Raw genomic sequence first — 27,082 nt, forward strand, 5'->3', positions numbered from 1 at the left:
GTTGAACTTGGCCCTCCAACTGTTGCTGTTGCTGTTGTTGTTGTTGTTGTTGTTTTACATTTACATCCCACTCTTCCCTCAAGGAGCTCATACATGGTTATGTTTATCCTCACAACAGCCCTGTGAGGTAGGTTAGGCTGAGAGTTCAGGGACTGGCCCAGGGTCACCCATTGAGTTCCATGGCTGAACAGAGATTTGAACTCAGGTCTCCCCAGTCCTAGTCCAGCACCCTAACCACTACACTACACAGCCAGAGTTGATTGTGGCTGGTGATGCTGGGAGTTGTCGTCCAACAACAGCTGGAGGGCCAGGTTTGCTCACCCCGCCCAAAAGAATTATGTCTCCCCCACCCCCTTTTAAAGAAGCTCAGACGAAACCTGCCCAACAAGATACTGAGGCCTGTCACCTGCGGAGAAATCTGAGTCAACCATTCAACTGCGTTCTGTTGCCATTGACCCATGATCTCTGCCTGATGCTGCACGTGACTAAAATGATAATTTTGGAGACAAATAAGACCTCCTCTGTTTGCAGAAGGTGCTTGTAGGTGCCACAGGATTCCCTCCTGCATGGGAGAGAAATCTGGGGGAATCCCTCTTCCAAGAGGTGCCTCCCAAAAAGCATTTGCACTAAAAATATATATTTGCAAATATCTAGACGTATATACCCGTATTCACCCCCAAACAAGGCAACTCTGGATTTCAGACGAGCCCTTTCAGAAAGAGTCGTTAAATACAGGTTATACCTGTGTTTATCCAAGTGGAAGAGGGCTGCGAATTGAAGATGATCTCCTGATTTCTAACATGGAAGGAATTTCGGGGGGGGACGAGCCTTGGATCCAGGTAAATACAGGATGTCGCCCGATTAAACGGGGATTTGCTTTTAGACGATATGAATAAAGAAAGGTTGCGTTTCCCAGGGGCGGCGGCTGTTCCCTGCTTGTGGGCAGGCAGCAGTGGAGACTCGGGAGGCCTTTGGGAAGATGCTGCGGGCAGGTGGGAAGCAAGCGCCCTGGGCGCTGAGATGGAGAGCACTCTGTTTGGGGGCGGGTGTCTGGTTTCCAATGGACAGAAGGGCCTGGGCAGAGCCGTCCCGACCCAAGAGGAACCAGTGTGTGCTGCCGCTCTGTCTCTGCGGAGAACAGCCCCTGTTCTTGTGCACTCTTGTGCACCGCTCTCCTCCCCACCAGAGCAAGGCAGAGCTTGGAGGAGGGCGGCGGCGGCGGCGCTTGTTTTGAACCGGGAGGGGGGAAAGTGTGCGCGGAACTGTTCATCAGAGGCCTGACCTCTCGGGGCAGAACGTGGAAAGCCTGTTAGGAAGCCCTGGGGTGGGGGGCAGCATTTGATTCTGAGGCTGGCCTTGGAATGGGCTCCCCTGAGTATAAGGGAATCTTGCCAGCGTAGCAAGGTTGGAGTGGGATGGAAAGTGAAGATGGCCCTCTACCATCTTTGCCTCTGCCCCCCAGTTCTGTGTCTATCTTAGGTTTTGTTCTAGATTGTGTGAGCCCTTCGGGGCCAGGGATCTCTCTTGCTTACTGATTTCTCTCCCCATCCCCATCCCTCCCTCTCTCTCTGTAAACCGCCTTGGTAATGTTTGTTGAAAAGTGGGGTGTGTGTGTGTGTGTGTGTGTGTCTTTGTTGTTGCTGTTGTTGAACGATAACTGAGCTGAAATAAATAAATTGCTACAACTTATTAACCAACTACCGTTGGAGTTGGAGTTCAGCAAGAGCCGGCGAGCCAAGGCAGCCTGCCTCTGTTCCACAGTCTTCCCGTGTGGCTGCAGCCACAAGCACACTGCACGCTGCTGTAGCAAACCACAAGGCCTGCCAGCCATGCCAGCAACGCTTCCGTCTGTGGGGGTTTGGTTTGGGGCGGTTTTCTTGGCAAACCGTACCATTTTCTTGGTCTCACAGATGACGTTGGGGTCGCTGCAGTGCACAAAGACCTCCGGTTCTCCCCCTGGCACACCCGCGGGGGCGCCTGGCAAGGGCAGAAGGGAGAGGCACAGTCCAAGGAGGCATAAGCAATCTGAGGCTGGGCCCACAGCCCCCCCACATTTGATAAACCAACTCTAAAATAATGACGAATGCTAGCTAAAGCCTCTGGCATTACATATATATAATGTGGCACCTCTGAGCATGGAAGAGGGAGGGGGCTGGCGAGATTCAGAGCCGTGAGAAGTGTATCGAGAACGTCATGGAGGCGAGGCCTATCCATGGCGACTAGCCTGGCAGCTATAGGCCACCTCCCGCCTCGGAGGCAAGATGCCTCTGGATCCCAGTTGCAGGGGGAGCAACCACAGGAGAGAGGGCCTGCCCTCAGCTCTTGCCTGCGGGCTCCCCAGAAGCATCTGCTGGGCCAGTGTGCGGACGGGCGATGGACTCGATCGGTCTTGGGCCGGATCCAGCAGGGCTGTTCTTCTGGGGCACTGAGTCATTCACCCCCTAACGATTCATTGGGGAGATGTAAGAGAACGCCTGGTTTGTCATGAAAACCCCGCCGCCTCCTGAGGTTCGCTTACAGCTGCCACCAGCGCGACTGCTGGGACGAGTGGCCAAGCCTTCTCTGGGGCTGTGGAGTCCACTCCCTCTCGTTCTAAGAGCTTCTCCGTCTCGGGCTGCCTTCAAACAACCCCTCAAGACCCCCCTGTTTTCTCAGGCCTCTTGCCCAAAACACCTCTTTTTCTTAAAACCATTTCGAAAACGCCATTGTTTTAATATTTATTTATTTTATTTATTTATTTTTACATTTTTATACCGCCTTTCGTTAAAAGAAAACCCCAAGGCGGGGTTAATAGTCTCTTAAATTCTCTTCATTTTTTAAAGGGTTCCCCGTTGTGCACACCGCCTTGAGATTGGGATGCTGGGGGGTTTATAAATGTAAGGCATGCAAGAGCATCCAATCACAAAGCCCGTCCCCAGCTCTTGGGCCTGGCGTGGCTCCTGGTTCTTGGAGCCACCCAGTTCTACTTTGGGTACGGACCAGCCCCGTCCCAACCCGGCCGAGAGAGCAGCCACGGCGGCTGTGTCCAGCTGGGAGCCCCAGTGCTGGGTGGGTGGGTGGGTTCTGTCCTGGCCGTCTGCCGATCTCCCGCCCCACCACCACGACGAGGCAGGCGACAGGCAGGGATAAGAGAGAGCTACCTGGAGGCGTGTGCCAGGCAGGCAGGCAGGCAGGCAGGCAGGCGAGCTAGAAGCGGAACGTCTGGTCCACCACATGGGGCTGGGATCCCACGTGCAGGCTCAGCAGGGCGATGGGCTTGCCCCCACTTGCTGCGCAGGAGACCTGGCCGGGAGAGGGGTGAGCGGAGGGAGGAAGATCTTCCCCTCTTAGGGGATAATGGAGCCGCTACTCTGGGAAGAGCAGAAGGTTCCCAGTTCCCTCTCTGGCAGCATCTCCAATGAGATAGGGCTGGCAGAAAGACTCCTGCCTGCCACCTGCTGCCAGTCTGTGAAGACCATACTCAGCTAGCTGGACCAAGGGTCTGACTCAGTATATGGCAGCTTCCTCTGTTCCTCTGAAGGGCCCCTTTCCGAAACCTCGAAAACGAGAGCGGCTGTCACTTGGGGTAGCCAACGCTGAGCGAGACAGCCCCAGGGTCGGACTCGGAAGAAGGCAGCTTCTCAAAGGGGAGGTCTGTCGCTCAGCATCGGTACAGCATCTGCTTGGCACAGAGAAGCAGGTCCCAGTTCCAGGCCCTGGCCGCATCTCCAGGAAGGAAATCGCGATATCCCAGTGACAGGGGAGCAACAGCAGGAGAAAGGGCCTGCCCTCCAGTGTCCTCTCCCCATCCGCCGCCGCCGCCGCCATCTGTGTGTGGAATGGGTTTTGTTCTGGGCGGCAGAATCAAGGCAGCGTGTGCAGACATGCATTCAGAGTGGGGCCTTCCTGGTTCAACCCGAGCGGGATCTAAAATGAACGGAGCGGCCATCCAGCAAACATGTGCACACCCCATAGAGAGCAGCCGGATGCCCTCCCGTCTTGCCCGTGGGCTTCTCAGAGGCGTCTGGGGGGGGGCCACGGGGGGAACGGGAGGCTGTTTCTGGACACTCCTAGAGGGGCCTGCTCCGGCAGGGCTGTTCTGACGCCAGCCCTGGGAAAGAGCCCTGCCTGAAAGATCCCTGGACGGCCACTGCCTGGCAGCAAATGGAGCTTCTTCCTCCAGCAATGGCGGACTGGTGGAATCCGCAGAGAGCCCCGCACTTGGCAAACGGCTCCTGCCTTCCGCCTGGCCCGCCCCCGGAAACGCAGCCCGGCCTTGTGGACGTGTTGGCCTCCGTCGTCCGAGGGGATGCCGCCGCCGCTGCCGCCGCGTCCTTCTTGCCTTGGCTGAAGCTCAGCTCAGCGGGGCCCGGCTGGAGATCCACGCGATGGCCTGCTGGGGAGCAGGAAGTGTCCTCTGCGGCGTTGGAGTCCAAGCGTGTTTGTGCGGGGAAGAGGCGCTGGCTCCCTGCCGTGGCCAACGTGGCCTCCTTGCCCCAGAGCAGTGAGCCGCAGGGCTCGAGGGCCAGGTGTCTCTTTCTCCAGGGAGGAGTCGAGCCGCCTGGGAGGGCGTGTGGTTTCCAAAGGCCTGCTCTTGCCATCCTCCAGGGCCGCCCAGCGCCTTCTCAGCCACCTGTTTGTGCACTGAGGATGGGGCTGCTCTTGCTCAGGGGCAGAGAAGCTGCTTGGCCTGCAGCAGATCCCAGGTTCGATCCTGGGGGGGGGGGCTGGGGGAGACTCCTGCGTGTGACTCTGGGAGACGCTGCTGCCAGTCAGAGTACTCAGGACGGAGCTGGTGGGACCAAGGGTCTGGCTGAGTGGCCGGCAGCCTCCTAGGGGACAGGACTGGACTTCCGTGGGAGAGCGTCTGCTTTGCATGCAGGACTCGCAGGGCCGGATTAAGCTAGTGTGGGGCCGGTAGCATATGTTATGACGGGGCCCCAAATTTCGAAAAATGCACATCAATATGGAAACATAACTTCTTGACTTGCATTTGCCTAGTGCCCCCAGCCCCACCAACCACCCCATGCCTCCACTCAGCGGAGCCAGCCAGTCAACAAACTTTGCAACACACACACACACACACACTTTTGTGACTCCTGACCATGGGTTCTCCTTTGGAGTTATTGTCACAAAGAGAAAGGGGGTGGGGAACAAAACTCTGCATGTTTAAATTAAAAGGTTCTCAGGAATTCTGTACTTTGAGAAATCTGAACCTATTAGCAATTTTGGCACACAACCGTGGATGTTTGATTCCGATGTGTGCAGAACATATTGGACCCCAGCAGCCATCACATTAAAAGGGCCATTTGACAATATGAAGAATCTATGTTTAACCTCTTGTGCAAGCCTGACAGGAAGGCAGATGCATATTTGAAATAGTTGATGCATTGCAAATGAATGTGATTATGATGAGGTGCCTTAGCAACTTCCATGAAAAAAGGAGTATCCCAAAGACAATCTTTTGGCAGGAGGCACAGCCTCTTTCAATCTAAATTACACTAACATGCTTAATATTAAAAGGTGGAAATGCACAAACCATTCAGTGCAACCCTAAGCATGTTTACTCAGAAGTAAGTCCCACTGAACTCAATGAGCCTTACTCTCTAGTAAGTGTGTTTAGGTTGGCAGCCTCCATTTATCTTTGGACAATTTCAACGGCATCCCAATGTAAAGCTAATGAAGTTGGCAACGCAGCAGTAGTTATTTCGGTTCTAGAGGAGAGGAAAGGAGCTCACCTTAAATCTGGCAGTCCCTTGGAAAGCAATGATCACAAATTCCCTCCCAACAGCACTAGATACTAAAGGAGGCTAGAAGTGACCTTACCCAACAAGACCATCATATAATCTCCCTCCAAGCTCCCCTCCATTGATCCACTAAACTTTGAGACTCCTCTTGCCGTGCATCTGAGTTACTTTCTTTTTCCTCTTAAAGGGACACATTCTCAATGTTTATCTTTACCCTCTCCCAGTCAGTCGGAAAACGCCGGCAACATTCAACTAGCATCTTTTTTCGCTTCCTTTCTTCCGCCCGGCATTAATAGTCAGTTGCTTTTTAATCCAAACTGCTTTTATTTCTTTTACTCTCTCTGTGTATGTTTTTAAAAACTTTTACAGTTTAAACAAATCAGGACCAACTCCCTGGCGATTAAGTTACCTTTGAGACCCCTTTGCAAGCGATCTGTTCCTATTGTTGTTCTTACTACTCCCTCCCGTGCTGCTTAACCTCATAGATAACCCCATCAACACCGTGGTGCCAGGAAGACCTTGCTTAATTAACTGCCCTCCAGCCAGGCGAGCGAATTGGCAGCCGCAGGCAATGAGGAGAGTCAGCAGAGAGCACCAAATAGAGAGCAAAAGGAGGGGCAGACGTTTCAAGCCAGGCGTGCGGGGCCCTAGAAAACGCGGGGCCCGTAGCAGATGCTACATTTGCTACGATGTTAATCTGGCCCTGAAGGGAAATCACTCACGGCTGAGGGGCATCTTGCAGCAGGATTGCTTTATTTATTTACTTAGTTAGTTAAAACATTGATATACTGCCCAAAATGCAAGTCGCTGGGTGTTTACAACAAAACAATAAAAACAGATAAAAGATTAAATCATTACAGTTAAAATTTAAAATGTTAAAACTATTAAAAACGCCCTTAAAACCATATCTAATTAAAAGCCCGATTAAACATTTATTTCATTTTCATTTTCTTTACATTTTATATTCCGCTCTTCCTCCAAGGAGCCCAGAGTGGTGTACTACATGCTTAGGTTTCTCCTCACAACAACTCTGTGAAGTAGGTTAGGCAGAGAGAGAAGCCATAAATGTGTCTTGACTACCTTTTTAAAATCTGCAAGAGATGGGGAGGCTCTTATTTCAGCAGGACGTGTGCTCCAAAGCTTTGGGGCAGCAGTGGAGAAGGCCCGTCCCTGAGTAGCCACCAGACGACCCGGTGGAGAAGACATTCTTTTAAATACCCAGGGCCCAAGCTCTTTAGGGCTTTACAGGTTATAACCAAAACCTTGTATTCTGCCCGGAAACCTGTCAGCAACCAGTGTAGACCTTCTAAGATAGGAGTGATATGGTCTCTCCGAGTGGACCCAGAAACCAACCTGGCTGCCACATTCTGGACCAACTGCAGTTTCCAGACTACCTACAAAGGCAGCCCCACATAGAGCGCATTGCAGTAATCAAGTCTGGAGCTGACCAGCAAATGTACTACTGTTCTGAGGTCATTTATCTCAAGAAATGGACGCAGCCAAAGCCGATAAAAGGCACCTCCGGCCACTGCCTTAACCTGGGACACCAGGGAGAGGTTTGTGTCCAGAAGCACCCCAGACTGTGTACCTGTTCCTTCTGGGGAAGTGTGACCCCATCCAGAACTAGCAGATCAAAATCATCTCATGAGTTCCGACCCTGCACAATAAGTACCTCCGTCTTATCTGGATACAGCCTCAGCCTGTTACCCTGCACAATAAGTACCTCCGTCTTATCTGGATACAGCCTCAGCCTGTTACCTCTCATCCAGCCCATCACTGCCTCCAGGCAGGCATTTAGGGAGCTTATGCTTTCTTCTGATGATGTTGACATGGAGAAAAGGATTTAGGTGTCATCAGCATACTGATAACACCCTGCACCAAATCTCCCGATGATCTCTCCCAGCGGTTTCATGTAGATGTTAGACAACATTGGAGACAATACGGAGTCCTGAGGGACACCATACCGAAGTTCAGTTTTTGAAGAACAAAAGTCCCCGAAGGAAAACATCTGCAATCTGCCTGAGAGGTAAGAGTGGAACCACTACAAAGCAGTGCCTTCCTCCTCCAACCCCCTCAGACGCCCCAGAAAGATACAATGGTTGAGAGTATCGAAAGCTGCTGAGAGATCCAAAAGGACCAACAGAGTCACATTTCCTCTGTCAATTCCCAATTGGAGATCATTCATCAGGCCGACCAAGGGAGTCTTTACCCCATAGCCCACCCAAAAGCCGGTCTGAAATGGGTCTAGATAATCAGTTTCATCCAAGACTGCCTGGAGTTGAGAGGACCCCACCCTCTCAATGACCTTGCCCAACCACGGAAGGTAGGAAACAGGCCTATAGTTGCTCAACTCTGAGGAACCCAGGGCAGGCTTCTTCAGAAGTCGTCTAAGAATTGCCTCCTTAAGGCAAGGAGGCATCCTGCCCTGCCTCAGAGAAGCATTTATGATCCCTACTAGGCTTTCTACAACAACCGTCCTGTCAGATAGCATTAGCCATGTCGTCGGTCAAGGGTGATGCCTGCAGCGTTGGCTGGAGGCCATCCTAAAGTTGGGAGTCTGAGGGGGGAAGTTGACCGTTGTGAAGCACGGTGCCATCTTTCCTGTCTCCAGACCTCAGACCTGCTGAGGTAGTCTGTGTTGGGCCTGTCCGCTGGGCGATGTCATGAGACCAGGAAGGAGGTTGCTGGTTGCTGGGAGGAGGTCAGAGCAGGCATCCGCAGTAGGTGTCCCTGGTCAATTGGGCCTTGGCAGCTACCCAACAATGCCATCGGTTGGTACTGGCCCTGTATGAAAGCACTGGCTTCTAGGGTTTAAGAGGAAGACCCCCATGGCTGAAGCAGTTAAGACCAAACTAGACGTGAGACAGGAGACTGTAGCAGAACAGAAAGTGAATAGAATAGCCCCAGAGCAAAGTAGCCATGGCGGAGGCGGGTGGGAGGCTTGTATTGGATCAGGACTTTAGTGCTGGGGAGGAGGCTTAATCCTTTTGTATGCCCCCCTTTCCTGAGAGAACTCTCTCCCCTCTTACAAGCGGCTATTTGCCCTAGGACACAAAACATGCACATCAGAGGCCGGTTGAAGCTGGTTTGATTCTTGCTATGGTCTTTGAGAAGCCACTGTTCAATTTGACCCAAGACCCCCCGCCCGTCCACTTTGAAATATGGGGATAATAATCCTGACCTCCCTGATGGGGTGGTTGCAAAGATTAGAACAATATCATGTGTGTGAAGTGGTTTGAACCTTTCAAAGCACCATATGAAGACAAGACAGTATTACTACTCAAAAAGCTATCCTAAGCAAGGGGTACACTTACACAAGAGAGACATACGGGAATCAGAAATCAGGCAATCTCCATGGAATCAAATCATACCATGCTTCAGAGAGAAACAGTTTCACCAAGATGACAGACCATTCGTGTTCTGTAAGCTGTCTATTGCTGCAACTGTCAATCAAGCAACCATCAACACCAGTCAAACAAAACAAACAGTCAATGAGGTTTCAACAATCTGAAGGGGCTTCGCAAGGTTGGCGGGGACCCTTGCCCGGCTTCTTTTTATTCCGAGAGATGCAAAGAGAAGATGCCACCTAATGGCGCAGCAGGGAAGGAACCTGCCTAGAGAGCAGGAGGGTGTTTTCCATTCTAAATTGCAATCGCTTTTTCATTCAAATGGCATTCATTTATCTCATTCTATGCATAAGTAAATATTGACTTCCCCCTTGCCTATCTGCGCACTTCACAATAACTATACATATAAACCATTGCTATAATAATTCAAAACATACATACTCCACAATACTACTCGATTTTACCCAACCCAACCTGCTGTTCTTCCTATATTTCAAACCCTACTGAAAAGTCCATATTAGAAAAATAGTTCTTTAAGTAAAGCAAAAAGGCTTCCCAATCTACTTTAAAGCATTCCAAATTTCCATCTCTTATAAGTGCTGTAAACTTTGGCATCTCGGCATACTCCAAAATTTTTATCAACCAATCTTCTTGGGGGGGGGCATTTTAGTGTATTTTCATTTTTGTGCATCTACTATCCTGGCCGCAATGGTTGCATACATAAAAAATGTTGAATTTCATCTGGAGAACTCTCTTTCAGTTATTCCCAGCAGGAAGGATTCTGGCCTCTGAAGAAATGTCACTTAGTTTTCTTCAGCTCATTGTATATCATCTCCCAAAAGGCCTTTGCCTTCCCGCATGACCACCACATATGGAGAAATGTTCCCTCACATTTTCCGAGAGCAGGAGGGTGTGGGTTCGAATCCCCACTGGTATGTTTCCCAGAATGTGGGCAACTCCTATATCGGGCAGCAGCGATACAGGAAGGTGCTGAAAGGCATCATCTCAGACTGTGTGGGAGATGGCCATGGGAAACCCTCCTGGATTCTACTAAGAAAACCACAGGGCTCTGTGGTTGCCAGGAGTCCACACCGACCTGACAGTACAACCTTTCCTTTCCTTTCCACAAAGAAAGGGCAAAGCACAAGTCCTCACCCAGATCCCTCAAGGAAACAGGGACATTATTCCTCCCTTGTTCCATTGCAGCTACACCCCGCTGCCTCTGGCATAAATTGATCCTTCAACGTCTTCTTATGCAGTAGCTTTTCAAAATGGTATCTGACCATTCGTGTTCTGTAATCTGTATATTGCTACAACTTTCACACTGCACAGAAATGACAGGATGAAGATGAGCTGAGAAGACAGTATTGGTATTTAACAACAAATACAAACACTTGAAAATGGTGTTTTAATTACCAATAAGAAATGTGATATATCCTCAAAACAAAAGAAATGCTAAATTTTCCTGCTGATACTTTCCAAAGTCCTAATATATTCCCATTGCTGTTGCAAACTGTGTGTGAATGTTCAATTCTACTTTTTTGGGGGGGGGGATACCTAATGGTACACAATGTCTTGTGCAATCATAGCTCATGATCCAGAAAGATGATGTGGATGCAGGGGCGTATCTATAGGGAACAGGGGGGCACGTGCCCCGGGCGCCACTTGAAGGGGGGCGCAATTTCTTAAAATTAAATAATTTTTAAAAATGGCCACCAAAAACAAAATGGCCACTGGGCATGCTCAAATGGCCTCTGTGAGGCCCTAGGGCATGCCACGCCTCACGGAGGCCATTTGAGCATGCACAGTGGCCATTTTGTTTTCAGCGGCCATTTTTAAAATATATATATATTTAAAAATGACCACCGCACATGCTCAAATGGTGCCTGTGAGGCCCTAGAGGCCAGTGGGAGGAGGGGGAAACTTTGCAGACCCCCCACAGCCTTTAAGATGTCCCCCAAAGGGGCTACAGGTAATTTTTTTTTAAAAAAAATTAATATAATATGTCCCTGTACACATATTCAGATTGGCACTATGTACATAGAATAAGGGCTTGTGAATACGGAGCTGAAGTTTATGAGCTAGGATTGTATCCATTTGCTCTTACTTTGCTTCTTGTGATAAGTGAGTTAAATGTGATGTCTTAATCATATGGCTATTAATGGTCAGTTTGTCTTTGAATCAGTGTGAAATCCTTAGTATTAAGGCCCACTGGGAGTTTCTTGCTCTTTCTCTAATTTTTACTGTCTTTCTGAAAGACTAGAATGTATTCCAAGCAGTGACACAGTTGACTCTGCATATCCTTTAATTATTTTCAGAGTATCTGGGAAAAGTCAAATTCCCCATTTATTTTTAAAACTTATGTAATAGTGATGCTACAATGCATAGCAGAGAATTAGACAGGCACTTCTTTTAGTTTTTCCAAGTACAACTCCACATAATATTTGGGGATTTCATGAGCCCCAGCATACTGAAAATAGTCGTTTTCCAGCATTTTAACCTGAGCTATCCAAACAAATTGATGATAGCCCCACAATTTGGATAGTTTTAAAAAATAAATCTGAAGTGGTAGATAGGAGCTTGACCACATGTATGATATTGGTAATTTTTGTAATTTTTCAAATTTTTAAAATAAAATTTTTCTGAAACATGTGTGACAGTCAGATGTATGTTGGGGGGAATGGGGGTGGGTTGCAATTTCAGTGCTTGCCCTGGGCACCATTTTCCCTAGTTTCGGCACTGTGTGGATGCTTTGAATGTCAGCACTTCAAAGGGACACACACACACACACACACACACACACACACTCCACCCCTTTAGAGCCATAGCCAACTTGCTGCAATATTGGATGGCTGGGAGGCTGTTCTCAAGAGCAGCCGAGACTGGGTTAGGGCTGCTAAGCTCTTAGAGCAACTTTTTTCCATCCTGAAAAGTGAAAAAGTGATATATTAATTGCATCTGAAAACAGAAATGCATGGCAATAACTCTTTATTTTGCGAAATGATCTGCGGAACTCCATTATACTTGATAGCAGTGATACTTAGTTTGAATATGTTCAGGAATAAAGCAAACTGAGGTGGCATCTCTGACTAAGAATGGCTGGATTGAAGAAACATTAAGTGATAGAGACAGGAGCTAAGCCATCCAGAGCTAAACCAAATAAAAGGGAAGCATAATAAACAAACATGTTCATCTCCACCATAAAAACAGACACACACACCCCTTTTAAGATAGGAAATGTGTCAGCATCAATATTTCCTTCTTCCTCCTGAGGGCCAAGAAAGCTCTTACATTGTGCGGAGCCTGAAGGACGTGGGGAGAAAGGTTTCCTGGAAGAATGATATGTGACGCTGCTACATGGAGAATTTCAGCCTGGGCATTTCTGGTCATCCATACTGACAGCATCTGGGGAGAGAACTGTGCCTTGTAGGGATGCCGCAGACAGACACACTGTATTGGGGAGCTGTTGAATTTCTGGTTGGATGTTTACTATATAGGTGGCATGTGAGCCCCCATCTGTAGCCAGAAGTGGGGCAGCCCAGACCGCAGAGAGGAGGACCGGGAGCTGCTTTTCTCTAGCTGCGGGCCTGCTAGAGAAGCCCTTCAAGGGCCAGGTCATTGGCCTTCCTCCCCAGTCCACCCACTGCCTCTTGAAAGATCAATGAGATCCAAGACCCGCAAGAGCAGGTCCATCTGCTTCATCTGCACCATGTCTTCCAAGCCCAGACGAAGGTGGCTTCTCCTGTGTGGTGGGATGTTCCCATTCTGCCTGGGCGATGCCTCAGGTGCAGGAAAGGGGATGGCCTTGGAGGCTGTGTGTGTGTGTTTGCCAAGGACCCCCCCTGCACAAAGTGGGGAGGAGGTGCTTATTGGGGGGTGGTGATGATGCTCCTGCCTGATTGTGACGTCTCATCTATCTTTTCAGAGGACTCCCTTGGCCAAGCAGGGCGAGGCCACAAAAGGTATTTGTGTGGCAAGCGTGACTTCAGGAGGGGAGTCCAGGCACAGCCTAGAAACTGCCAGAGCAGCTCTTGCTCGCCTAGCCAGAGGCAGCACCATGTTCGTGCTCCTAGAGGACCTGGTGGCTGGTAGTGGTGGTGGCCGCATACTGGAGCTCCTGCATCTCTTGGCTCTTTTCAGCATCTTCTGGGTCTTCGTTTGGACTGCTGTAGACTTATGGGTAAGAGGCAGCTTGAAGGGGAGGATGTTAGAGGAGCCTCAGTTTGGCTCCAGGGTCCCCATGGCTGGCGTATGTCTGCAGCCTGATCCAAGAAGACCACTTGGACCTGCCCATGAGTGCACTGTTGTGAACCTAAAAAGAGCCTTTTTGGATTAAACCAATGCAGTAGGGTTGCCTCCTGAGGCTCAGACCCTCAGGTACGGGAGTGGGGACCTGAGAGGCGGCAAGGGGTGGAGAGGCTGGTACAATGGGGGGGGGGGATTCTGTGCCTCTGTTGGGGGTGGAGGCTGAGAAAGAGGTTGGCCCTTTGCCTACTCCCTCACTTGCCCAAGGCTTTCTGCTTTTTTCTTCAGCATGAACAGATTGATGGCCCCAGAATCAAATGGACCAAAATCCAGCGTGCATTGATTGGTGAGCAGCCTTTATTTTCACTGGGGCAGGGCTAGAGGGGTGTGTGTGTGTGTGTGTGTGTGTTTAGGGCACTTGGGGTCTGAGCTGTCCCAAGCCAGCTCACTTGGCCTCTTGTCTCTTCTTTACAGCAATCTCAAGATGTATTAGGAGAGCAGGGAAGGGCAGATACCAGAAGAGGAGGAGGAGGAGGAGGAAGAAGTAAGTGATAGCCACTGCGTCCAAAGGGAGCCACTACTCAGCAGCGGCAGCCTTAGGCCCTCTGCTCCCCCAATGCGTGTGACATCACACATGCATGCATCCTGCCCTTGTTGGATGCCCCACAGCGTGAGGTGTGTCTCCCAGGAGGGGATCACCATTCTTCTGGCAGGCCAAGCCCATCGAGGTCTGTCAACTTAATCCACTGCCATGTCGTATGTCCAAGGAGCCCTGACATTCTCTACTCCCCCCACCCCACCCAGGCCCCCAAAGCAGTCTGAGGTGCTGACCTTGCCATGGAGGCCGATCGTCTTCTCCAAGGGAGGCTGAGAGCCACAGATGTGGACATCCCATCCCTTGGAGAAGATGGAGACACTTGTGATCTGCTCACAAGGTGCTGAGCTCTAGAGAGGGAGCAGCAGCAGCAGCTGACAGGTCTCAGGCTTCCCTCCAAGGAGTGACAGGAAAAGGGATGGACTCCACTGTCAGGAGGGACGTGTGGCTGGGCGATGGGAAGAGGTCTCTTACAGACAGAAAGGCGAGGAAACGCTTTCCCCTGGGGTGGGGTGGGGGGTGGGGGAGATTTGATTCACTTCAACTTCTGGTTTCCCGAAACAACCCATAGACGTTTCTTCCCAGTAAACTCCGTTACTCTCTGGTCTGCTGCCGACAGACTTTCCCGTCACTGATGGCCCCAAAGAGAAAAGAATCAACCTTTCATGTCACTTCCAGCCTGGTTGTGTGTGCATCCAGATCACCACAGGCAACCAGGGAACTCGCTCTTTAACAAACCTGCCTGGAAGGTTTCGTCACCAGAGGCTGAAGACATTGTTGATATCAACACCATCTAAGGGTGGTTGTTTTTTTTTTAGTTGTGGTTTAAAGGCCAGCAAGTGGCCATGCACACTGCAAGCTCATATGGATATAAAGCAACTGTTATTTACTTATGTATTATTTATAGAGCACCATGAATGTGCACCGCACTTTACAGCAACACAAAAGCAAATCATTTTCCCACAGAGATGACGATCTAAAAATTTTCTCACTGGAGGCCATTGGACTAGGGTAGGAGCAGAATTCAGCTGTTTTGTGTTTTGTCACACAATCCAGATGAGATAGGTGAGTGTAATTCTCACCACTGATTCCCTGAGTTTACCTCTCCCCAAGTGGCTACTTACAGCAGCAAGTTGTGCGGGAACATAGGAAGCAGCTTTATATTGAGTCCGGCCATTGGTCCATCTAGCACAGTATTACACTGACTGGAAGCAGCTCTCCAAGGTTTCAAGCAGGAGTTTTCCCCAGCCTTCCCTGGAGATGCCAGGAATTGAACCTGGGACTTCCTGCATGCAGAGCAGATGCTCTATTCCTGAGCTACTTTGTGAGGAGAGGAACTTTGTGAGGAGAGGGAGAGTCCTTCCCTCCGGAGTCTGCTACACCCTCCCAGAGCCGGAGTGTGGAAATTCTCACCCATCCTCTCCCCTTTGGAAAGTCACGTTCCTTCCTCCCACCACTGACCCATTCTTCTTCTTCCCAACAGAATCTTGTCCAGTCTGTCCAGCACCACTTGGGCCTCCTTCTCCTCTTTGAACAGTGCGTGGACCTCTTCCTCAATTGGGCCTCTTCCTCAGTTCAGCCGGCTGGAGAGATCCCTCCCCTCATCTCCTGCCACCCCATGGGAAGCAGGTGGCACCTATTTGCGGACCCTGCCCAGACTCCGTAGACCCGGGCTCAAGGAGCTTCGCAGGGAATTTGCAGCCCATGACCATGTGGAATTCAACTTGCATAAAAAGCAGTTGCCAGAGTTGTGGGGGGGCCCCACACCCCACTCTGAGTCCTTGGCCAATTTGTTCTCTGTTGTGCCCAGACGCCGCCAGAGAGCATCTAACACCACCTCCTTCAGTAGCAGAAGCTCTGAGGGGAAATGGTCTCCAAGGCGCACCCGGAAAGATAGAGTAGAGACTCCATTCCCACCCTTGGTGCCCAAGACTGGCCCCAAGTTCAGGCCACAGGATGGCATGCCTGGAGGCTTGGTAGACCAGCCATTGGCAAGGAAGATCCAGGAGTCCAAGGTCTCCTCTGACGTGCTGAATAGCTGCGTCTCTGACACCCAGAAAATACGGAAGCAAGGATCAGAAATGAATGCTCCGGAGAGGAAGAGCCAGCAGCAGCATCAAAGCGCTTCAGAAGAAGCTCCTGGCAGCATCCCTCAGGGAGCAGCCACCTCCACTATCTATACCAGGACAGCTAGCTGTGAGTATTAGGCCTAATTTTCTAAGCTAGTCAACCTGTGTCTGGACTGCACCACTTCAGACTGAGGCGGGCGGGTGGGGATCATTGACATGCCCGAATGTTAAAGTCTTTCCACATGAAAAGCTAGCATGTCAAGGAGAACGTTCCTGACCCTGTAGTTTCCTGAATGTGAGGAATTGTTTCCAAAGGTGGACCATTCAATGGTGTGAATTCTTCCCATCTGCAGTCTGAGGGAATACTGGCTTGCCTAAAGCCACCTAGGGGCAAGAGCTGACCCGAGGACATTGCCGCCCGTACTTCACCCTCCAAGTCATTGTGTGATATCTGTAGCACAAGGGATTCTGGGCCTGACGTGGGCAGGCGGTTGCTTGTATTAAATTATTCCCCTTGGGATCGACATACTGGGGTGGGGAGGATCTTAAAGAATCATCGTAGTCAAGTGGTAACAGAGATCGATTAAACCAACACATTCCCTCACCCTCCCAAGGCCCTGCTTACATGACAATATCTCAGCCATTTATTGGCCCAAAGGACCTCTTTGGGAAGCCAGTGAAGGTGAAGCTGTCTGAGTCGTCCTTCTCTTTTTCCTCAGGTCCAATGCACAGACTTCCAGAGGCACGGGATCCTTGTGTTGGTCCCTTACCTCATGCTGCAGCCTCCTGCCTCCTGCCCCGATCTCCACCTTCAGTGAAAACCAGCCCAGCTAGTGCGAGAGCCAGGGTCCCGCTTCTGGAGGCCCTCTTGCAGGGAGACACCTGCCCAGGAGGCCGACCCAGCTTGCCTGAAGGTCCTACCCAGAGTGTTCAACAGCACCGCCATGGTGCATGTCCAGCAGTTGGGCCAGAGGCGGCACAGCCTGGTAAAGGTAACCCGTTGCAAAGTCTTTTGGAGGAGCCGACACCCAAGACCCAGTTCCCTGCCAAACAGGCATCCCAGCCCTCTATTATACCCACCCAGACCAACCTCCAGAAAGTTACGTATGGCAGGAAGACCACCAAAGATGCGGCGAAGGAGAGAACAGAGGTCTCTGAGGCAATGAAGGCCCCCTCATGGCGATCTGTGTGCCGAGCCCTTGAAGAGGACCAGGAGGACCCTCATGAGTCTTCAAGCCAAATTAAGTATAAACCTCTGAGGAATACCACAAACCAGGCTAGCTGCCATCTTATGAGGTGGTTTAAAAAGAAAAGGGCAGCCCCAGAGAAGTGCCCCACCAGGCCCCACCAGGCCCCAGCAAGAAAGAAAGACCAGGACTTCCACCGCTCTGAAGAAGAAAGGCCTAGGACCAAAAAGCAAAATATCCTTTCTGCCTTCAAGCATGTCTGGGACGGGATCCGAGGGAGAAGAACAAAAACGGTCAAGCTCCCTGAGAAGCAGGCTTCAGCTCCTCTTCCTGCAAAATCAGGGGATGCAGCAAACATGCCTTCCTCCTCCCAAATATTTCCCTCTTCCAAAAATGGGAAGATGCCACCAAAACCATCAGGAAAGTGGGAGGCTCCATGACCAAGCAGCAGATGCCTCATATCCCAAGGAAAGTGAATAATCTTTCCAGCAAATAATTTATAAATCCTATCCCAGTCTATCCAATTTCTGGAAGAAAGCAAATAAATAAATAAATAAATAAAAAAGTATCTATAAGTTGTTGTTTTAGTGTTTATATTAGGAAAATGAATGGTTGGATTTGAGGTTCTGCAGCAGCTGTGAAAAAGGCCAGTTCCATGCTAGGGGTCATTAGGAAAGGGACTGAAAATAAAACTGCAAATATTATAATGCCCTTATACAAAACTAGGGTGCGGGCACACCGGGAGTCCTGCATACAATTCTGGTCACCACATCTAAAAAAAGGACCAGCTCCTGAGTGACTCAGCTGTTCCTTGGGTCACCTGCTCAGTTTGGGGCTTTATAGGAAGGTTCCTTTTGGTGGCGGGCCCGCCACTGAAGGGGCGACACCAAAGGGGGTGGCCCTTTGGGGGAGCCACTTTGGGGGAGAACAAGGGCAAGGGCTAGAGGGCTTCAGTTTAATTAGTTTTCAGCTGTTTTAGACTTGGGTTGAAGTTGTTGTAATGTGTTTGGGTCCATCTGGAGATGGGGGGACAGGGAAACGCCTTGGTTGACTATGGGGCAGCTATCCTGGTGGTGGTGGGGAATAGAAGAAGTAATGTTGGCAAGTCTCAGTGATACATACCAGGTCGGCCTCCTCATCCATGATCAAATCATGGATGAATTCAGATTGATTTTGGACCGACCTGGCATTACAGAGGAGCAGTGAAGCAGCCGTTCCAGGGAAGGGCTAGTCAGAAATTTAATAGCCGTCTCCCCTTCTGGCTGTCCTGCCAGCTCTTTGACCTTGGGGAGCACTGCCAACAACCCACAAAGCCTTTCACTGTAATGCCAGGTTGGTCCAAAATATACCTGAAGTCATCCATGATCTGATTATGGGTGAAGGGGCCGACCTGGTATGTATCACCCAGACTTGGTTGGGGGAGGCTAGTGGTCCAGTTTGGTCCCAGCTTCTCCTTCCAGGATATTCTGTAGAGGAGCAGGTGAGGGGGTGTGGGCGGGGACGTGGGGTGGCTGTGGTCTATAAGGATAATATCTCCCTTAACAGGGTCCCTGTTAGGGTATCGGACCGTATTGAATGTGTGTACAGTCCTTCTGTTTGGGGACCAGGGATAGATTGGGACTTCTGTTGGTATACCGATCGCCCCGTTGCCCAGCGCAATCCCTTACTGAGCTCACGGACTTGGTCGCAGAGCTCGCGTTGGAGTCTTCCGGACTCTTGGTGCTGGGGGACTTCCATGTTCATTTCAGGACCAATCTGTCCAGGGTCGCTCAGGAGTTCATAGCAGCCATGACAACTTTGGGCCTATCCCAAGTGGTCTCTGGACCGATGCATATTGCAGGTCACATGCTTGATTTGGTCTTTTACTCTGATCAGGGTGGTGTTCCAGGGGTGGGGAACCCTGTGATTTCCCCATTGTCCTTTGGTTGCAATTTTTTTAAATTAACTTTTAACAATAATAGTAACCATAACAGTCATAATAAACAGATTTATAAGTTGACTTCCCGCACACCTCTTTTCGTGATACCCACTATAAATTTTACCCTTGTTATAACATTAATTAAGAAACGAAAAACACAAATTTAAAACTTCCACCACCATTAAACTGCCCATCCTGCATTTCAGATTTCAAATCCTGCTGTAAGATCCATAGTGGGAAAATACTTCTTTAAATAAACCAAAAAAGGTTTCCAATCTTCCTTGAAGCGTTCTAAACTTTGGTCTCTAATCAATGTTGTAAGTTCTGCCATTTCTGCATATTCTAAAGTTTTTATCAACCAATCTTCTTTTGAAGGTAGTTCGTTGGTCTTCCATTTCTGTGCATATAATATTCTAGCCGCCGTAGAAGCATACATAAAAAAAGTTAAATCATTTCTAGAAATTGCTCCTTGTGTTCCTAGCAGGAAGAATTCTGACTTCTTAGGAAATGTCACTTTAAATATCTTCTTCAGTTCATTATATATCATGTCCCAATAGGCCTTGGCCCTCCCACATGTACACCACATATGAAAAAAAGTACCTTCAGTATGCCCACACTTCCAACATTTGTTTGGAACATTTTTATACATTAATGCCAGTTTTTTAGGCGTTAGATACCATCTATACATCATTTTGTAATAATTTTCCTTCAAAGCATAACAAGCAGTAAATTTTAAATCACTTTTCCATAGCTTCTCCCACGCTGCCATTTCTATATTATGTCCAACATCTTGAGCCCATTTTATCATAGTTGTTTTAACCAATTCCTCTCTAGTCTCCTCCAAAAGTAGTAATTTATACATTTTAGAGATTAATTTTTCATCGTCTTGACATAGTCCCTTCTCAAAATTCGAAATCTGATCTTCAAATCCAACTTTAAGGTCTTTCTTATACACCTCATTTAACTGATGGTACTGAAACCAATCTCTAACTACATTTTGTAATTCAATTAAAGATTTTAACTTACAATCGTTTCCATGAAAATACAACAGATCTCTATATGTACCCCCAGACATCTGCATATTTACTTCTTTACGTGATAGAGCTTCAATCGGGGATATCCATAACGGAGTTTTTGGTTCCAACCAATTTTTATATTTTAACCATACCCTCATTAAACTCCTTCTTACATAATGATTCAAAAAATCTTTATGTACTTTAGTTTTTTCATACCATAGATAAGCATGCCATCCAAACCTTCTATCAAACCCCTCCAGATCAAGAACTCCAGGATTTCTCAATGTTATCCATTCCTTTAGCCATGTCAAACATACAGCATCAAAATACAACCTTAAGTCTGGCAAGGTAAGACCACCCCTTTCCTTTGCATCTGTTAAATTCTTAAAATTTACTCTTGGTCTTTTCCCCTGCCAAACAAATTTAGTTATATCCTTCTGCCATTGCTTGAAACAGGTCAGGTTATTAATTATAGGAATCGTCTGAAAAAGAAATAACATTTTAGGCAAAACATTCATCTTCACCACTGAAATTCTTCCCATCAAAGATAAATTCATTTTAGACCATCTTTGCAAATCTTTTTTCATTAAGTTCCATGTTTTAACATAATTATTAGAAAACAGCACAGAGTTATTATTTGTTAACCAAACTCCCAAATATTTCACTTTCTTCTCCACTTTTAACTCACTTATTTCACCAAATCTATCTTTACTTTTCTGCTCAATATTTTTAGTCGGAACCTTAGTTTTAGTCTGGTTTATGTAGAATCCCGCCAACTGGCCAAATTGCTGTATCTTGTCCAAAAGTCTTTCAATCTTATCCGTTGGATTCTCTAAAAATAACACAACGTCATCTGCAAAGGCTCTCAGTTTGTATTCTTGTCTCCCAATTTTGGGACCACATAATTCATCATCTTCCCTAATAGATCTACAAAGCACTTCTAAAACCAATATAAAAAGCAATGGAGAAAGCGGGCAGCCTTGTCTAGTCCCTTTTTGTATTCTACAATTGTCTGATAATTCTCCATTTACAATGATCTTGGCATATTGTTCCGCATAGATAGTTTTAATTGCTCTAATGAAATGCTCACCAGCAGTTATTTCCTCTAATAAACCCCACATAAACTGCCACGAAATATTGTCAAAACATACATACTCCACAATACTACTTGATTTTACCCAACCCAACCTGCTGTTCTTCCTGTATTTCAAACCCTACTGAAAAGTCCATATTAGAAAAATAGTTCTTTAAGTAAAGCAAAAAGGCTTCCCAATCTACTTTAAAGCATTCCAAATTTCCATCTCTTATAAGTGCTGTAAACTTTGGCATCTCGGCATATTCCAAAATTTCTATCAACCAATCTTCTTTGGGGGGGCATTTTAGTGTATTTTCATTTTTGTGCATCTACTATCCTGGCCGCAATGGTTGCATACATAAAAAATGTTGAATTTCATCTGGAGAACTCTCTTTCAGTTATTCCCAGCAGGAAGGATTCTGGCCTCTGAAGAAATGTCACTTAGTTTTCTTCAGCTCATTGTATATCATCTCCCAAAAGGCCTTTGCCTTCCCGCATGACCACCACATATGGAGAAATGTTCCCTCACATTTTCCGAGAGCAGGAGGGTGTGGGTTCGAATCCCCACTGGTATGTTTCCCAGAATGTGGGCAACTCCTATATCGGGCAGCAGCGATACAGGAAGGTGCTGAAAGGCATCATCTCAGACTGTGTGGGAGATGGCCATGGGAAACCCTCCTGGATTCTACTAAGAAAACCACAGGGCTCTGTGGTTGCCAGGAGTCCACACCGACTTGACAGCACAACCTTTCCTTTCCTTTCCTTTCCACAAAGAAAGGGCAAAGCACAAGTCCTCACCCAGATCCCTCAAGGAACCAGGGACATTATTCCTCCCTTGCTCCATTGCAGCTACACCCCGCTGCCTCTGGCATAAATTGATCCTTCAACGTCTTCTTATGCAGTAGCTTTTCAAAATGGTATCTGACCATTCGTGTTCTGTAATCTGTATATTGCTACAACTTTCACACTGCACAGAAATGACAGGATGAAGATGAGCTGAGAAGACAGTATTGGTATTTAACAACAGATACAAACACTTGAAAATGGTGTTTTAATTACCAATAAGAAATGTGATATATCCTCAAAACAAAAGAAATGCTAAATTTTCCTGCTGATACTTTCCAAAGTCCTAATATATTCCCATTGCTGTTGCAAACTGTGTGTGAATGTTCAATTCTACTTTTGTTGGGGGGGGGATACCTAATGGTACACAATGTCTTGTGCAATCATAGCTCATGATCCACAAAGATGATGTGGATGCAGGGGCGTATCTATAGGGAACAGGGGGGCACGTGCCCCGGGCGCCACTTGAAGGGGGGCGCAATTTCTTAAAATTAAATAATTTTTAAAAATGGCCACCAAAAACAAAATGGCCACTGGGCATGCTCAAATGGCCTCTGTGAGGCCCTAGGGCATGCCACGCCTCACGGAGGCCATTTGAGCATGCACAGTGGCCATTTTGTTTTCAGCGGCCATTTTTAAAATATATATATATTTAAAAATGACCACCGCACATGCTCAAATGGTGCCTGTGAGGCCCTAGAGGCCAGTGGGAGGAGGGGGAAACTTTGCAGACCCCCCACAGCCTTTAAGATGTCCCCCGAAGGGGCTACAGGTAATTTTTTTAAAAAAAAAATTAATATAATATGTCCCTGTACACATATCCAGATTGGCACTATGTACATAGAATAAGGGCTTGTGAATACGGAGGTGAAGTTTATGAGCTAAGATTGTATCCATTTGCTCTTACTTTGCTTCTTGTGATAAGTGAGTTAAATGTGATGTCTTAATCATATGGCTATTAATGGTGAGTTTGTCTTTGAATCAGTGTGAAATCCTTAGTATTAAGGCCCTCTGGGAGTTTCTTGCTCTTTCTCTAATTTTTACTGTCTTTCTGAAAGACTAGAATGTATTCCAAGCAGTGACACAGTTGACTCTGCATATCCTTTAATTATTTTCAGAGTATCTGGGAAAAGTCAAATTCTCCATTTATTTTTAAAACGTATGTAATCGTGCTGCTACAATGCATAGCAGAGAATTAGACAGGCACTTCTTTTAGTTTTTCCAAGTACAACTCCACATAATATTTGGGGATTTCATGAACCCCAGCATACTGAAAATAGTCGTTTTCCAGCATTTTAACCTGAGCTATCCAAACAAATTAATGATAGCCCCACAATTTGGATAGTTTTAAAAAATAAATCTGAAGTGGTAGATAGGAGCTTGACCACATGTATGATATTGGTAATTTTTGTAATTTTTCAAATTTTTCAAATAAAATTTTTTGAAACATGTGTGTCAGTCAGATGTATGTTGGGGGGCATGGGGGTGGGGTGCAATTTCAGTGCTTGCCCTGGGCACCATTTTCCCTAGTTTCGGCACTGTGTGGATGCTTTGAATGTCAGCACTTCAAAGGGACACACACACACACACACACACACACACACACACACACTCCACCCCTTTAGAGCCATAGCCAACTTGCTGCAATATTGGATGGCTGGGAGGCTGTTCTCAAGAGCAGCCGAGACTGGGTTAGGGCTGCTAAGCTCTTAGAGCAACTTTTTTCCATCCTGAAAAGTGAAAAAGTGATATATTAATTGCATCTGAAAACAGAAATGCATGGCAATAACTCTTTATTTTGCGAAATGATCTGCGGAACTCCATTATACTTGATAGCAGTGATACTTAGTTTGAATATGTTCAGGAATAAAGCAAACTGAGGTGGCATCTCTGACTAAGAATGGCTGGATTGAAGAAACATTAAGTGATAGAGACAGGAGCTAAGCCATCCAGAGCTAAACCAAATAAAAGGGAAGCATAATAAACAAACATGTTCATCTCCACCATAAAAACAGACACACACACACCCCTTTTAAGATAGGAAATGTGTCAGCATCAATATTTCCTTCTTCCTCCTGAGGGCCAAGAAAGCTCTTACATTGTGCGGAGCCTGAAGGACGTGGGGAGAAAGGTTTCCTGGAAGAATGATATGTGACGCTGCTACATGTAGAATTTCAGCCTGGGCATTTCTGGTCATCCATACTGACAGCATCTGGGGAGAGAACTGTGCCTTGTAGGGATGCCGCAGACAGACACACTGTATTGGGGAGCTGTTGAATTTCTGGTTGGATGTTTACTATATAGGTGGCATGTGAGCCCCCATCTGTAGCCAGAAGTGGTGCAGCCCAGACCGCAGAGAGGAGGACCGGGAGCTGCTTTTCTCTAGCTGCGGGCCTGCTAGAGAAGCCCTTCAAGGGCCAGGTCATTGGCCTTCCTCCCCAGTCCACCCACTGCCTCTTGAAAGATCAATGAGATCCAAGACCCGCAAGAGCAGGTCCATCTGCTTCATCTGCACCATGTCTCCCACGCCCAGACGAAGGTGGCTTCTCCTGTGTGGTGGGATGTTCCCATTCTGCCTGGGCGATGCCTCAGGTGCAGGAAAGGGGATGGCCTTGGAGGCTGTGTGTGTGTGTTTGCCAAGGACCCCCCCTGCACAAAGTGGGGAGGAGGTGCTTATTGGGGGGTGGTGATGATGCTCCTGCCTGATTGTGACGTCTCATCTATCTTTTCAGAGGACTCCCTTGGCCAAGCAGGGCGAGGCCACAAAAGGCACTTGTGTGGCAAGCGTGACTTCAGGAGGGGAGTCCAGGCACAGCCTAGAAACTGCCAGAGCAGCTCTTGCTCGCCTAGCCAGAGGCAGCACCATGTTCGTGCTCCTAGAGGACCTGGTGGCTGGTAGTGGTGGTGGCCGCATACTGGAGCTCCTGCATCTCTTGGCTCTTTTCAGCATCTTCTGGGTCTTCGTTTGGACTGCTGTAGACTTATGGGTAAGAGGCAGCTTGAAGGGGAGGATGTTAGAGGAGCCTCAGTTTGGCTCCAGGGTCCCCATGGCTGGCGTATGTCTGCAGCCTGATCCAAGAAGACCACTTGGACCTGCCCATGAGTGCACTGTTGTGAACCTAAAAAGAGCCTTTTTGGATTAAACCAATGCAGTAGGGTTGCCTCCTGAGGCTCAGACCCTCAGGTACGGGAGTGGGGACCTGAGAGGCAGCAAGGGGTGGAGAGGCTGGTACAATGGGGGGGGGGGACTCTGTGCCTCTGTTGGGGTGTGGAGGCTGAGAAAGAGGTTGGCCCTTTGCCTACTCCCTCACTTGCCCAAGGCTTTCTGCTTTTTTCTTCAGCATGAACAGATTGATGGCCCCAGAATCAAATGGACCAAAATCCAGCGTGCATTGATTGGTGAGCAGCCTTTATTTTCACTGGGGCAGGGCTAGAGGGGTGTGTGTGTGTGTGTGTGTGTGTGTTTAGGGCACTTGGGGTCTGAGCTGTCCCAAGCCAGCTCACTTGGCCTCTTGTCTCTTCTTTACAGCAATCTCAAGATGTATTAGGAGAGCAGGGAAGGGCAGATACCAGAAGAGGAGGAGGAGGAGGAGGAAGAAGTAAGTGATAGCCACTGCGTCCACAGGGAGCCACTACTCAGCAGCGGCATCCTTAGGCCCTCTGCTCCCCCAATGCGTGTGACATCACACATGCATGCATCCTGCCCTTGTTGGATGCCCCACAGCGTGAGGTGTGTCTCCCAGGAGGGGATCACCATTCTTCTGGCAGGCCAAGCCCATCGAGGTCTGTCAGCTTAATCCACTGCCATGTCGTATGTCCAAGGAGCCCTGACATTCTCTACTCCCCCCACCCCACCCAGGCCCTCAAAGCAGTCTGAGGTGCTGACCTTGCCATGGAGGCCGATCGTCTTCTCCAAGGGAGGCTGAGAGCCACAGATGTGGACATCCCATCCCTTGGAGAAGATGGAGACACTTGTGATCTGCTCACAAGGTGCTGAGCTCTAGAGAGGGAGCAGCAGCAGCAGCTGACAGGTCTCAGGCTTCCCTCCAAGGAGTGACAGGAAAAGGGATGGACTCCACTGTCAGGAGGGACGTGTGGCTGGGCGATGGGAAGAGGTCTCTTACAGACAGAAAGGCGAGGAAACGCTTTCCCCTGGGGTGGGGTGAGGGGTGGGGGAGATTTGATTCACTTCAACTTCTGGTTTCCCGAAACAACCCATAGACGTTTCTTCCCAGTAAACTCCGTTACTCTCTGGTCTGCTGCCGACAGACTTTCCCGTCACTGATGGCCCCAAAGAGAAAAGAATCAACCTTTCATGTCACTTCCAGCCTGGTTGTGTGTGCATCCAGATCACCACAGGCAACCAGGGAACTCGCTCTTTAACAAACCTGCCTGGAAGGTTTCATCACCAGAGGCTGAAGACATTGTTGATATCAACACCATCTAAGGGTGGTTGGTTTTTTTTTAGTTGTGGTGTAAAGGCCAGCAAGTGGCCATGCACACTGCAAGCTCATATGGATATAAAGCAACTGTTATTTACTTATGTATTATTTATAGAGCATTTTGCCTTACTGGAGGCTATCCAGACTAAGTTTATTAGATCCATTTTGCAGGTTCCATGTTGTGCTCCGAATGCTGTCATCAGAAGGGAAGTTGGTCTTATTAGGGTGGAATCCTTATACTGGTGCTGTATCTTTCGATTTTGGTTAAAATTGAGTTTTGGACAGGCGGGTTTAGCCTCTTTGGCTATGAATGATGGTTTTAATTCAAGCTGGAAACGAGCTGTGTTGAGCAAATTTTCCTCTTTTGGCCTCTCCATAGAGGATTTGCATACTGTAGGAATTGAGCAAGCCAGGAAGTTAGTTAAGCAACGTGTCCTGGATATAGAAGTTCAACAAGAAGGTGCATGGCTCAAGCAGGGCTTATACTTAGGGAGTCAAGCTATTAATCTTAAACCAGCTAAATATTTTGATGTGGTGCTTGTCCCTAAATTTAGATGAGCCCTCACTTTAGCACGTTTAAATGTTCTTCCTACAGCAGTATTGGATGGCAGGTTCAAGG

At 48.3% G+C, this 27,082-nt stretch overlaps 2 long non-coding RNA genes across 2 annotated transcripts; both read left to right on the forward strand.

The window, feature by feature from the left end:
* Positions 1–13,152: 13,152 nt before the first annotated feature.
* Positions 13,153–13,856, forward strand: LOC128335944 (uncharacterized). The gene is made up of 3 exons (XR_008311780.1): positions 13,153–13,253; positions 13,607–13,664; positions 13,793–13,856. It is a non-coding gene; the product is annotated as an uncharacterized LOC128335944 (long non-coding RNA).
* Positions 13,857–24,907: 11,051 nt separating this feature from the next.
* Positions 24,908–25,614, forward strand: LOC128335948 (uncharacterized). The gene is made up of 3 exons (XR_008311781.1): positions 24,908–25,008; positions 25,363–25,420; positions 25,551–25,614. It is a non-coding gene; the product is annotated as an uncharacterized LOC128335948 (long non-coding RNA).
* The last annotated feature ends 1,468 nt before the right edge of the window (positions 25,615–27,082 follow it).

Source organism: Hemicordylus capensis, chromosome 12 (assembly GCF_027244095.1).
Source record: "Hemicordylus capensis ecotype Gifberg chromosome 12, rHemCap1.1.pri, whole genome shotgun sequence".
In the NCBI taxonomy this organism is placed as follows: Eukaryota; Metazoa; Chordata; class Lepidosauria; order Squamata; family Cordylidae; genus Hemicordylus; species Hemicordylus capensis.